The sequence below is a fragment of the Hyaena hyaena genome, unplaced genomic scaffold (assembly GCF_003009895.1).
Source record: "Hyaena hyaena isolate Hyena2069 unplaced genomic scaffold, ASM300989v1 scaffold_89, whole genome shotgun sequence".
Lineage (NCBI taxonomy): Eukaryota > Metazoa > Chordata > Mammalia > Carnivora > Hyaenidae > Hyaena > Hyaena hyaena.
In genome coordinates, this window is record NW_024080719.1 from 766,575 (window position 1) to 781,773 (window position 15,199).

At 34.9% G+C, this 15,199-nt stretch overlaps 1 protein-coding gene across 6 annotated transcripts in view; it reads right to left on the minus strand.

Moving 5' to 3' along the window:
• Positions 1 to 15,199, minus strand: part of LRBA (LPS responsive beige-like anchor protein) — a 737,219-nt gene that overhangs the window by 463,918 nt on the left and 258,102 nt on the right. The gene's annotated exons all lie outside the window — the stretch shown is intronic.

A 15,199-nucleotide genomic window follows, 5' to 3' on the forward strand; every position in this document is an offset into this window, starting at 1 on the left:
TGGAAAAAGAATTAGGAAACCACAATATTTGGATATTAACACAAAATAACCCATGAGTCAAATTAGTAAACACAGAAAGTATTTTGAGATGAAAGGAAATTTAACAAAGAATCTGAAAATGTACAGAATAAAGTAAAACTATGCTGTATTAGAAATGTACAGTTACAAACACCCATAATAGAAAAGCCAGAATATATCATATCAATAAGCTTCCCTCTTAAAAAAACAAGAAAAAGAAGAGTAAACAAGACCTAACAACAAAGGATGGAAATAATAAAAACACAAACAGAAATCAATGAACTAGAAAAGAAAAATATCAATTTTAAAAATTGTGGTTCTTTAGGGAGAAGGGAGCAACAAAATAAATATACCACTAGTCAAACTGACCAAGAATGAAAAAAATTATAAATTACCAAAATCAGGAAAGAAATAATGTATTATAATAATGTAATTTATAATATTACAATCAATACTAATAAATATTATAATAATGTATTATAGATTTAATATTTATAGCCTATAATTAAATGAATTTCTAAAATATTTAAACAAAACATGAATACCAATACTACACAAACTCTTCCAGAAAACAGAAGAAGGAAGCAATTCCCAACTCATTTATCAAGGCCAGGATTATCCTGATACCAAGCCAGAGAGACTATAACCTATCAACTTATTCATAAAAACAGAATCAAAAACTTATAACAAAATATAAGCAAAATGAACCCTGTAGCATATTAAATAAATTATATATTATGACCAAGTAGGACTCATGCCAGGAATATAAAAATTTTTAACACTGAAATATCAAGTAATATAAATCACCATATTAATAAAGAACAAAACCCACATGATCAACTTAGTACACAAAGAAGGAAAGAGTTGAAAAAATCCAAGATTCATCCCTAATACTCTTCGATAAGTAAGAAAAACAAGAAAACTGATGCTCAACTTGATACAGGGCATCTACAAAGAACTTCCAGAATACATAATCCTTAATAATGAGAGACCAAATGTTTTTCTTCTAAATTCAAGAATTAGACAGGAATGTCCAGTTTCACTACTATTTAATATCATTCTGGAAGTCCTAACCAGTGCAATAAAGTGAGAAAAAGCAATGAATGGCATCCAGATGAGAAAGAAAGAAGTAAAACTACCAATCGTATAACTCTAACAAAGAGGAAGGAATCTAAAAACAAAACAAAAAAACTGAAAGTAATGAATAAGTTCAGAACAGTTACATGATATATAGGATCAATATATAAAAATCAAGTATACTTTTATGAGCTAATAATAATGTGAAAATGAAATGAAAAAAGAAGTTCCATTTTAATGGCTTCAATAATAATAAATCACATAGGAATAAATTTTCATAAGTCTAATGCTTATATACAAAAACTTTGCTAATAAAGATTTGGGGGCAACAAGGTGCCTCAATGGGCTGAGCAACTGATTCTTGATTTCAGTTTAGGTCATCATCTCCCACTTCATGGGTTCAGGCCCCATGTTAGGTTCTGCACAATGTGGAGCCTGCTTGAGATTCCCCCTCCCTCTCTGTATGCCCCTCCCCAGCTCATGCTCTCTCTCAAAAATAAATAAACTTTAAAAACATAAAAACAATTCTCTCTCTCTCTACCACCCACCCTGCTCCCATGCTCTCTCTCTAAATTAAAAAAAAAAAAAAAAAAAACACAAAAAAAAAAAAAAAAAAAAAGATATATTTAGGAACAGAAAAAATCTCCAAGACCTTGTATAAGGCTAAAATTTCTTCAATTTGACAAAAAAAACACATGATCCATAAAAGAAAAAACATAAATAGTACTTTATCTAAATTAAAAATGTTTGCTCTTCAGTGAAAATGAAAGGACAACTCAGACTGGCAGAAAATATTTGCAAGTCACATATATGACAAAGGACTGGTATCCAGAAATACATAAAGTACTGTTTAAAAGTCATTTAAATCATACAGTGAAATTTAGAAATGGGTAGAAGATGTGTACATTTTTTCCAAAGAAGGTATATGAATCAACAATTTGTCCCCGGGAAAACATTCAACATACTTAGCCATTAGGGAAATGAAAATAAAAATCAAGACACTCACTAGGCTGAATAGGAAAAGAGCTTGGCAGTTTCTTAAAAAGCTAAACACAGACTTACCATCCAACTGAGCAATTCTACTCTAAGATACCTACCCAACGGAAATGAAACTTAAGTCCATACAGTAGCATTATTTATAACAGGCAAGAACAGAAAACAATCTAAATGTTCACTGGTGGCTGAAGGTGTAAACAAAATGTGGTATAACCAATAAAAGGAACAAAATATTCTGATACGTTACAATAAAGATAAATCATCAAGAATTATTATAAGAACAGTATTGGAGAAAATGACACTAATCCAAGGACTACCAACAGTGACAAATAAATGGGAATTATTGCAACACGGGTAGAGACTGCAAAGACAAGGTACAGTCTACAGATAAAATTCAAAGCTGAACAAGAATATGATCTGCCAGTTCCCTCAACTCCTCCCCTTTCACAATCTTGTCCTCCATTCTACCTCAGCCATTTATTGCATGCTCATATTCCAGTTCGCATCATTTCCAATAACTAAATGGCCTTAGTTCTTACTAAACACACTTTGTAAGTACCTTTCATGTTGATAGTTCATTCATTCTGCTATCCCAACTCTAACAGTGTTTAAATCTCCAATTCACCCATCCCATCCTATCATTTTCTTTACACTCACTCTCTTCTTTGATGTCTTCTCTCCTCTTTGCCCAGCTTAATAACCATAATCCTGTGGTCAGTGATTACAATCACACTCCTGCATAATAGTTTGACTCCCTTGTCTTTCTCTTTCTCATATTCATTTGACAAACCCAACTATCACTCACTTCCATATCTATCTATCAGCCTCTGCAACTACATAAAATGTCTTCCCATGTTACCATAAACATCCCATTAATGCTCTACTTTAAGCCAATCTCCTCCACTTGTATACAAATCCCCCTACTCTCCAGTCTAATAAAAACTGTTACTCCAGAATTTTCACCAATCTCTCCTACATTAATTTCCCCACTCATCACCATGAGACTGTTATCTTGCACTCATTTTTTAAACTTCTATTTCTCAGGGTGCCTGGGTGGCCCAGTCAGTTAAGTGTCCAACTTGGGCTCAGTTCATGATCTCCTGGTTTGAGTTCAAGCCTATGCTGACAGTTCAGAGCCTGGAGCCTGCTTCAGATTCTGTGTCTTCCTGTCCCACTGTTCCTCTCCCACTTATGTTCTGTCTCTTTCTCATAAAATAAATATTAAAAAAAAATTTAATTCTATTTCCCTTGATTCCATATTTACCCACAAGCTAGCACTCTATTTTATTTTTGTTCCTCTTTGTAGCAAAACTCCTCTAAAGAACTGTTTATTGCATTCTCTAATTCACCTTTTCATTTTTTCTTCTTTTTTAAATGCACTGCAAATGAGCTTTTTTTCACATCACTCTCCGAAAATTACTCCTATCCAAGTAAGGTACCACTTCTAAGCTAATGGTTAAATCTCAGTTTACATCCTACCACTCTAAGAATTTCATCTAATCTCAAGACATTAAATACCACCTAAATGCTTACAACACACAACTTATCTCTAGCCTAAAGAAATAACTAGTCACTGCCTGTGTAACATCTCTACTTTGAGGTAGATTAGAGTTCTAAACATCAGGACTTCAGAGACCAAACTGACCATCTCCAATACCTGTTTTATCAACATTTTTTTTTCCATCCTGGTTAAAAGAAACACCATCTCTTCGGCTGTGCAGGCCAAAACTCTTTTAAGATAATACTGAACCCCTAGTTTTCTCTCACAATCCATATCAAATCCATTAGTCAATCCTATAGGTTTCATCTTCAAAGAGATCAGAATACTACCACTTCTTTCCTCCTCTACTATTACTACCCTAGTCCAAGTCACCTTTATGCTTAGTTAGGATTATTACAACAGCTTCCTACTTGATCATTCAGCTTCTATCCTCAAATTTCTTTTTTTTTTTAATTTTTTTAATGTTTTATTTATTTCTGAGAGAGAGAGATAGCATGAGCAGGGGAGGGTCAGAGAGAAAGGGAAATAGAGAATCCGAAGCAGGCTCCAGGCTCTGAGCTAGCTGTCAGCACAGAGCCCGATGCATGGCTCCAACCCACAAACCGTGAGATCATGACCTGAGCCAAAGTCGGACACATAACCGACTGAGCCACCCAGGAGCCCCTATCCTCAAATTTCTATATGCTTCAGCCAAGAGTGATCTTTTCTTTAAGATTTTATTTTATTTGGGGGGGGGGGGGAGTGGAGCAGAGGGACACAGATTCCTAATCAGGCTCCACACCCAGCACAGAGCCCCAAATGGGGCTAAATCTCACGACCGTGACATCATGACTTGAGCCAAAATCAAAAGTAGAAACCTAAACCGACTGAGCCACCAGATGTCCCAAGAGCATTCTTTTTAATACATAAAGCATACTGTCTCCCTCCTCTACTCAAACCTGCCGTGACTGTCATCACCCACAGAATAAGTTGGAAAATCTCTAAACAAAATCTTACCTTGTGTTATTGGACTTCATATTTTGTCTTCATTTTGTTCATTTTGTCCATGCTATACTTTCCTCATTCCTCAAATATGACAGGTAAGCTTTCATCTGTATAATAATCCCTATCGTTAACTAAGCGCTTGTTTAAATGTCACTTTGCCAATGAGCTCTAATCTGACTACTCTATTTAAACTGCAAACAATGCCAACTTTTTATATTTTCTTCAAAATCTCCATTCCCCTCAACTTGCTCCAAATTATCTTTTATTCATCCTCATTCACCTATCATATAACCCATTACCTATTTTGTTTATTGTTCACAGTCTGCCAGTGACTGTTCAAATCTAAGATCTAAAACAAAACAAAACAAAACAAAACAAAACAAAACAAAACACTTTATCCGTTTCCTTATTGCTCTATCCCCAGCAACAAGGACAATTCGTGGCAGTGAATAATAAATACCGGCTGAATGAACAGATAAGAAAACAGAGACTAATAGAAGTAAAAGTACTTTCCAAATATCAAAGCTGAAACTTGAATCCAGAGCTAACTTTAAAGCCAATGTATTAACTAAAAAAGCAATGATGCTTTTCTATTAAATGTAATAGTAACTTGAATAACTATGATTATACTTATTAGAGCCCATACTAATAAAATTTGACTTTTATAACAAGTTTTCATTTTAAAAAAGCAAGAATTTTCTTTAAAAAATAAGCCCTATAAATGATAGAAAATTTTTTCATTAGTGTTTTTGCATTAAGTAGAACAAATACTTATTTGATCAAGAGCTCTAACCACCTCTTTTTCTATATATAAACTTTGAAAGATTCAATACCTCAGCACATTCAGCCAAAGAATTATTTATTTTTTGAAGAATAAGCATATTGAAATATTTACTAAAAGACTAAATTTACTTATTGAGAAATATTTATTGATTCCCTACCATTGGCCACACTCATGACTGCAATTTAGCTCTCATTCTCAAATGAATCACAGTAATAACCTTACTATAATGCTTCTTGAATTCATTCAGATCTCTTCTCCTTCAACCCACCCCCCAAACTTCTGCCAGTTATCTTTTCAAAACGCAAATACCATATTCCTCTGCTTAAAATCTTCAAAGCCTTTCCATTACCCTTAGATAATAGTCCAAATTTGCTACAATAGGCCTTTGATGATCCAGATGTCAATTCTAGTCCAATAATTCAAATATACAAACAGACACATGTGAATATTCTCTATACCTTCTAATATCACAGTGTCTTCAGATATTCTATTTCCTCTATTTGGAATGCTTGTCACACACACATCCTCCAATTTATCCATAATCCTCCTTTTCCAATGTTACAACTAACCCTACTATCCTTGAAAATACATCTCAGTGACATCACCAAGATGGCAACATACATCATTTCTGATCTCCCTCTTCCTCAGAAGAAAAACTAACAAATATTCAAGAACAAGACATCACTGAGGAAATTCTAGAACACAGGAATGAAGCTAAAACACCCCTTGCATCATAGAGAACAAGACAGACTCCACAGAAGGATAAGAAAAGCAGCAAACAACTGACTGTATTATCCCTCCCCCAAGCAAAGAACCATGTTGGAAAGGTCTCCTCTGAGCCTCTAGTTCTCTGGTTCCTCCACTGTGAAAAGAAAACCTAGGGGGGAAAACTAGCCCCCCAGCCTGACCTTGTGAGTCACTTTGTTGGAGCTACTATAATCAAATCCAATAAGGACTGCAGGAGAATCTATATGGCTCAACTTCTGGGGAATTGAGTGTGACAAGGAACAGGAGTACGACGAGTGTTGTAGGGGCTTTCAACAACCAACATAAAGATCTTTGACAATGGAGTTCACACATGTAGAGACCAAGTAATAATCCTAACCAGCAGTTTTGCTTATCTGCAGAATCAAATCAGTAGCATTCTCTAAGCAGGGAATATGACAAGGTGCATATCACTTGATTCCAATCATCAAACAAATAGGTTTATCAGCCAGAAAGGTTGGTTTGTCCTCGCATGGGCAAGGAGCTGAGTAACATACCCACACACTATAATGAGTGCCTCCCAGCCACATTTGACGAGAGATACTGCTAGGGACACTGGGAAGCTGTGTAGCCCAGCAATGCTTGAAGAGAGAGGTGGGCAAGCAAAACTGATTACTCCCAGAGCAAAGCCAGCACCAGATGTGGAGGATTCCCGTGCTCTGAACAGGCACAGGGATTAAATCATAGCCAAGAGCAGCTCTAAGTCCTTCCTTGTTTGGAAAATTGACAACTACACCAACTGACACTTTATATTCCCACCCATGTAGAAAATATAAAACCTCTACATATCCAGGTTTTCTCCCCACTCCATCTCACCAGAAGGGCTGGCAAAAACACCTGAAAACTGTGCAGGCCAGTGGTACACAAACCAAGAGAAGGGCAAGAAGAACCTATAGTTTGCAGAGCTAAACCAGTGGACTTGGGCAGGGAGTCAATATGACTTAAGACAATAAACAAAGAATTTTTCCAGCACTAGAATTACTTCACCCACTGCATCCAGACAAAGGAACTAACTTACAGCATCACGTAATACTGAATACATAGTATCCAGCCTGACAGATCAGGGAATCTAACCACAGCATATGGGAAACTACATACCCATCCAACAACTCCCCTATAAACACACCTAAACAGAAAGCACAAATCATGGCTTTCTCTATCTGCAGAAAAATCTGTGACCTCACCTGAAGAGAGAGGTAAGTGGCACCCTTTTGCCCGATTTGTGTCCCCAAACAATGAGTCATATAGAGGGTCTGGGTCCCCTTGTGCTGCCAGGGGAGGGGAATAATTCATAACCACACCTACACCTGAATATAGTACCCAGTCTTGACTAGAGACACAAGTAATCACTGAGCCTATTCTAGGGACTCATTTGGGTAAGGTACCAAACCAGAAATCCTATCCAACTGTTCTCAGCCAGAGGCACACCCTACACCCCAACCTGAGCAGTCAAATAGTTGCCTCACCCAAAAATAGATGGGTGATAATAACAGAACACACCTGGCCAAGAACATTATCAGCAGACACATCCAGAAATAAACTCAGCCGAAGCAAACTGACAAAGTCTGAAAGAAGAATCTAATCACAAAACACAGGTAAATATGACATCCCTAAAGGAAACTAATAAAGCTCTAATAACTCACCGTAAAGAAATGGAGACCTATGAACTATATAAGACAAGGACTTCAGAAAAACAACTTAAAGTTTAATGAACTACAAGAATAAACAAATAGACAATTAAACACAATTAAGAAACGATGCATGAATAAATAAGAAGATCAATAAAGCAAAAGAGGTCAATAAAAAATGATAAAAATGTGGGGTGCCTGGGTGGCTTAGTCAGTTAAATGTCCAACTTTGGCTACGGTCATGATCTCAACAGTTCGTGATTTTTAAGTCCCGTGTTGAGCTCTAAGCTAACAGTTCAGAGCCTGGAGCCTGCCTCAAATTCTGTGTCTCCCCTCTCTCTATGTCCCTCCCTTCCTCATGCTCTGTCTCTCTCTTACTCTCTCAAAAATAAGAATTAAAAAATCTTTTAAATGAATAAAAATATTAAGGGTAAAACTTGAATAAATGAGATGAAGAATTCATTAGAGTTTCAAAAACAGATTCAACCTATAGGAGAAAGAATCAGCAACACATGGGACAGGACATTAGAAATTACCCAGAAGAACAAAAAGAAAAAAGAATGAAAAAAGTGAAGAAAGCATATGAGACTTACAGGACACAATGAAAAAAACCTTTTTACATCATGAAACTCTAGAAGGAAAAGAGAAAAAGGACAGAAAAAATTTTAAAGCAATAAAGATTAAAAATTCCCCAAACCTGGGAACAGAAATGGACACCCACATCTATGAAGCCCAAAGAACTCCAAATAATTTGAGCCAGAACAAGGCTACACTGAGACAAATTATAATTAAGTTGTCAATAAGAAAAGGCAAAAAAAAAAAAAAATCTTAAAAGTAACAAGAGAAAATAGAGAAATTATATACAAGTAATGCCATAAACATACTGCTGGATTTCTAAAAAGAAAGGTGTTAGTCCAGGAGAGAATGAGACAACTCAGTCAAAATATTTAAAGAAAAAAAATAAAACCTTTTAACAAAGAATACTAAAACACTGAAGCTATCCTTCAGACATTAAGGAGAGATGAGCTATAAAGACATATACAAAGAAACAAACTCAGGGAGTACATTACCACCAGAGGTGTCTTATAAGGAATGCCAAAGGGAGTATTTCACATATAATAAAAAAGTTGCCAATTAAAATCAAGGAAGTATAAAACTCATTGGAGAAGATAAATACATAGTCTAAATTAGATTCTGTAATTTTATAATGATGGTGCATAATTAACATACAACTCAAAAGGTTTAAAAAGTAAACACTGTACAGGCACTTGGGTGGTTCACTTGGTCAAGCCTACAACTTTGGCTCAGGTCATCATCTCATGGTTTGTGGGTTCAAGCCCTGTGTCAGGCTCTGTGGTAACAGCTCGGAACCTGGAGCCTGCTTCAGTTTCTGTGTCTCCCTCTCTCTCTGCCCCTCCCCCACCTCTCTCTCTCTCTCTCTCTCTCTCTCTCAAAAGTAAATATTTATTTAAGAAAGTAAACACTGTGGGGATGCCTGGATGACTCAGTTGGTTAAGCTTTCAACCTCATCTCAGATCATGATCTTGCAGTTCATGGGTTGGAGCTCTGTGCTGCATCAGGCTCTGTGCTGACAGCTGACAGCTGACTCTGCAACCTGCTTCAGACAGATTCTATGTCTCCCCCTCTCTCTCTGCCCTTCCCCCACTTGCTCTCTGTGTCTCTCTCTCAAAAATCAACATTAAGAAATATTGTTAGTAAACATTAGTAAAATAACCATAACTATAATAATCTATTATTAGTTATGCAAATTAAAATACATTAAACTGTAACATCAATAACCTAAACGTGAGTGGGAGGAGAAATTAAAATGTACATTTTAAAATTCTACTGAGGCTAAGTTGTTATTAGTTTAAAAGAGAGGAATTTAATTTTAAGATATTTTATATAAGCCTCATGGTAACCACAAAGCAAAAAACCTACAGCAATTGCACAGAATAACAAATTAAAGAAATAAAAGCATACAGATACCAAAGACATCAACAGAGGAAAAGACAGCAGGGTAAGAAACAAGGAACAATATATCTACCAAACAACCAAAAACAAACAAAAAACAAAAACAAACAACAATAACAAAAAAAAACAAATAACAAAATGGCATTGGTAAAATGGTAAGACCTTACCTAGTAGTAAGTACTCTAAACATAAACAGATTTAATTCTCTAATCAAAAGCCATATCACTGGGGTGTCTGTGTAACTCAGGTCATGATATCATAGTGTGTGGATTGGAGGCCCAAGTCAGATTCTGTGCTGACAGCTCAGAGCCTGGAGCTTCAGATTCTGTGTTTCCTCTCTCTCTCTGCCCCTCTCTCACTCATGATCTGTCTCTCTCCATCTTTCAAAAATGAATAAACATTAAAAAATTCTTTAAAGTAAAAAAAAGATATAGCATAAAAAAAGACATACACAAAGTGTACAGAGATAAAAGCAATCCCATTAATCAAAAGGAAATTTAAAAAATAAATAAATAGAAGCAGGGTGGTTATATTAGACACAATAGACTTTAAAATAAAACTGGTAAAAGGGACAAAAATAGTCATTATATAATGATAAAGGAGTCAATCCATCAAAAAGACTTAAATTATAAATATCTATGTCCCCAATATCATAGCACCTAAATATATAAAGCCAAAATGCAGATAAAAAGGAGAAATAAAGAGCAACATAATAAAAGCTGAGGAGATTAATACCTCACTCTCAACAGATAATTATCTAGAAGGAAAATCATTAAGGAAACAGCCAATCTGAACACTATAAACCAAATGGACCTAAAGGACATACACACAACATTCTGACAACAGCAGGATACACATTCTTCTCAAGCATGTGAGAAATATCTTCAAAGACAGACCATATGTTAGACTATGAAATGGTTTTAGCCAGTCCAAGAAGACTGAAATTATACCAAATATCTTTTCTGACCGTAAGAGCACAAAACTAGAAATCAGTAACAAGAGGAAAAGTGGAAAATTCAAAAACACATTAAAATTAAACTTTATTTTTCTGAACAACCAATGGATCAAAGAAGAAACTACAGGGGAAATTTAAAAGTTTGAGACAAATGATATGAAAACAAAACACATTAGAACTTATGCGATACAGCAAAAGCAGTTTCAAGAGGGAAATTCATAACAATAAATGCCTACATTAAGAAGAAAGATCTCAAACAACCTAACTCAACACCTTAAGGAACTAAAACATGGAGAACAAACCAACCACAAGGTTTGCAGAAGAAAGGAAATAAAAATTGGAGTAGAAATAAATAGAAGAAGAGAAAAAATAGAAAAGATTAACCAAACTAAGAGTTGGTTCTTTGAAAAGATAAAACAAAACTGGCAAACACTTAGACTAATCAAGGTAAAAAGTGAAAGAACCCAGATCAAAAAAAAAAAAAAAACAAAAACAAAACTATAAATGTAAATGAAAAAGGGGGACACTGCAAATGATACCACAGAAACACATGGGATCATAATACGCTACTATGCTCAACCAAATGCCAACAGCTAAGACAACCCAGAAGAAATGGAAAAATTCTTAGAAACGTACAACTTATAAAGAATGAATCAAAAATAAATAAATACTGACTGGAGCAATTACTAGTAAGGATACTGAATCAATAATCAAATATTTTCCAAAAACGAAAAGCCTAAGACCAAATGACTTTCACAGGTGAATTTTACCACACATTTAAAAAATAACTCCAGTACTTTCAAACTCTTCCCAAATAATCAGAGGAGAGAATACTCCCAAATTCATTCTACAACACCACCAATACCTGATACCAAAACTAGGAAAAGATAATACTAAAAAAAAATTATAAGCTAATTTCCCTGATAAATATAGATGCAAAAGTTCTCAATAAAATAAATCAAACTGTATTCAGCAGCACATTAAAAGAACCACACACGATGATCAGAAGGATTTATCCCAGAATGCAGTAATGGGTCAACATATGAAAATCAATGTGACATATCACAATAGAAAAAATAATATAATTTCAACAGATGTATAAAAGGCATCTGACAAAATTCAACATCCATTTGTGATTAAAAATTCGTAACTAATTAGGCATAGAAGGAAGATATCTTAACATAACAAAGACCTTATATATCACAAACCCAGAGTTAACACCAGACATGAAGGTGAAGAATGAAAGCTTTTCCTTTAAGGCTAGGAACAAGACAAAGGTCCCCATGCTCACTGCTCCTATTAAGCATAGAAATGGAAACTCTAGGGGTGCCTGGCTGCCTCTTGGGCACAGAACTTACTTTTACAATAGATAGATAGATAGATAGATAGATAGATAGATAGATAGATAGATAGATGATAGATAGATAGATAGAGATTTAAATTAAAAATACATTAAAAATATAAATTTTTTAAAAGCTACGGGCACCTGGGTGGCTCAATAAGTTAAGCGTTTAACTTCAGCTCAGGTCAAGATCTCACTGCTTGTGGACTTGAGCCTCGAGTCAGAACAACACAGAGCCTGGAGCCTCCTTCCAATTCTGTGTCTCCCTCTCTCTCTGCCCCTTTACTACTGACTCTCTTTTTCTCTCTCTCTCTCTCTCTCTAAAACGAAAGATTAAAAATATGTTTAAATGACAGAAAATTCTAGCTAGAGCAATCAGGCAAGATAAAAGTAAATGTATCAGAATTAAAAGGAAAAAGTACAACTGTCTTTTTGCAGATGACATGATTTTATATATAGAAAATCCTAAACACTAAAAAAAAAAAAGACAATGTATTCAGTAAAGATGCAACATACAAAAGTGACATATAAAACCAGTACCATTTCAATACAATAACAAAGGATTTTCTGGGAAAGAAATAAAGAAATTGATCCAATTTGCAATAGCATCAAAAACAATAAACGCCTAGTAAATAATTAAAAAATAAGGTGAAATAGCTTTACTCTGAAAAACACAAAACACTGGCAGCAGAAGTCAAAGAACACATTTATACAGAAAGGTATTTTTTATTCATGGATTGAAAAAATTAATATTGTTAAAATATCATTACTACTAAAATCCAGCTATATATCAATGCTACCCCTATCAAAATATCAGTGGCATCTTTTATAAAAGTAAAAAGGCACTCCTAAAATTTATATGGAATAACAAATGATCATCAATATCCAAAGAAATTCTGAGAAAGAACAACAAAGAATAATTTAACATACTTCCTGATTTCAAGTTATACATAAAACTATAGAATCAAAACAGTATGGTACTAGCATAAAGGCAATTAAACCCAAAAAACAGAATCAAAAGCCGAGAAATAAACCAAAGCATTTTATGGTCAACTAATATTTTACAAGAGTGTCAAGAATATTTAGGGGGGAAAAAAGACAAGTCTCTTCAATAAATGGTGCTGAGATCATTGGATAGTCACGTAAGAAGGAAACTGAACCCCTATCTTATACCACTCACAAAAATTAACTCAACTGGATTAAAGAGTCGAATGTAAGACGTGACACCATTAAACTCTAGAAGAAACCTTAGATATAAAACTCCTGGACACAATCCTTGGAAAGGACTCTTTTTGGATATGACACCTCAAGCACAAGCAACAAAACAAAAAATAAAGTGTGACTACATCAATCTAAAAAGCTTCCATTCAGCAAAAGAAACCATCAATGAAATGACCTGTAGAATGGAATATTTTCAAACCAATATATCTGGTAAGGAATATATCTAAAATATATAAAGAACCCATACAACTCAAAACACACACACACACACACACACACACACACACAAAATCCAATTTAAAAATGGGTAAAGAACCTGCATAGACATTTTCCCCAAGTAGATATATAAAAGACCACAGAAACATGAAAAGATGGTCAACATTACTAGTCATAAGGGAAATGCAAAGTAAAACAACAAGGAACTATCATTAGAAACGTCATCATCAAAAAGATAAGAGATAACAAATCTTCCCACAGATGTAGAAAAAAAAGTGAACATCTGTGCATTCATTGGGGGACTACAAACTGGTACAGAGACTATGGAAAACAGTATGAAGGTTCATCAAACAAAAATAGGACTACCATATGATCCAGCAATACCACTTCCAGGGATATATTCAAAGGATATGAAAACACTAACTCAGAAAGATTATCTGCACATCTACGTTCACAGCAGCATTATTTACAATAACCAACATATGGAAACAAACTAAAGTGTCCGCTGATGAATGGACAAAGAAGAACTGAGAGAGAGAGAGAGAGAGAGATATTGGAATACTATTCAGCCATTAAAAATGAGGAAATCCTGGGGTGCCTGGGTCCCTCAGTCAGTTGAGCATCTGACTCTTGATTTCAGCTCAGGTCATGATCCCATTTATGACCTACATCAGACTCCACACTGAGCATGGAGCCTGCTTGAGATTCTCTCCCTCCCTCCCTCTGTCTCTATCTCTCTCTCTCTCTCTCTCATCTCTATCTCTGTCTCTGTCTCTGTCTCTCTCTCTCTCTCTCTCTGCCCCTCTGCCCTGCTTGTGCACTCTGTCTCAAATTAAAAAAAAAAAAAAAATGATGAAATCCTACCATTTGCAACAACATAGATGGAAGTTGAAGGCATTATGCTAAATGAAAAAAGTCAAAGATGAATACTGCAAAATTTCACTTATATGTAGAACCTAAGAAACAAAAAAAACAAACTCATAGAAAAAGATATCAGAAATATAGTTACCAGAGGCAGAAGAAAGAGAAGGAGTTGAAGGAAGGGGGTCCAAAGGTGAAAACTTCCAGTCACAAGCTAAATAACTACTAAGGGTGTAAATGCACAACATGATGACTATAGCTAACACCGCTGTATGATACATAGGCAAGTTGTTAAGAGAGTAAATCTGAAGAGTTCTCACCATGAGGAGAATTGTTTTTTTCCTTTTCTTCATTCCTTTATTTACATTGTATCTATATAACGAATGTTAGCTAAACATTTCACACAACAATGTAAATCAAATCATTCTCTTGTATACCTTAAACTTAGTGATGTATGTCAATTATTTCTCAATAAAAGTGGAAGAGAAATAAAACTAAAGAATACATTTTTTTTAAATGCCTCTCAGGAATCATGATCCCTGGAGACGTTTTACCTAATTCTTCCATAACTAAGCTGTCAAGTCTTTTTTTTTTTTAACATGTATTTAAATACTTCTACAACAGAACTTAGCAAAAGGCATTATAATTGCAGGCTTATTTATTAGTTGCCAATACTAGTATGTGAACATCTATAATTATTTGCTGAGTTAAATAATTTTAGAGGTATTTAATGTGAAATGAAGTTCCAATAATACCCTTTTCTCCCTCTTCTGTAACATTAATGAGGCAGAGCTGGTTCCTGGTTACTAGTTCAAATACTTCCCCAAGTAATGGCATCGTCTCTTAACACGAGCCAGAACATTATAAGGAAACATTC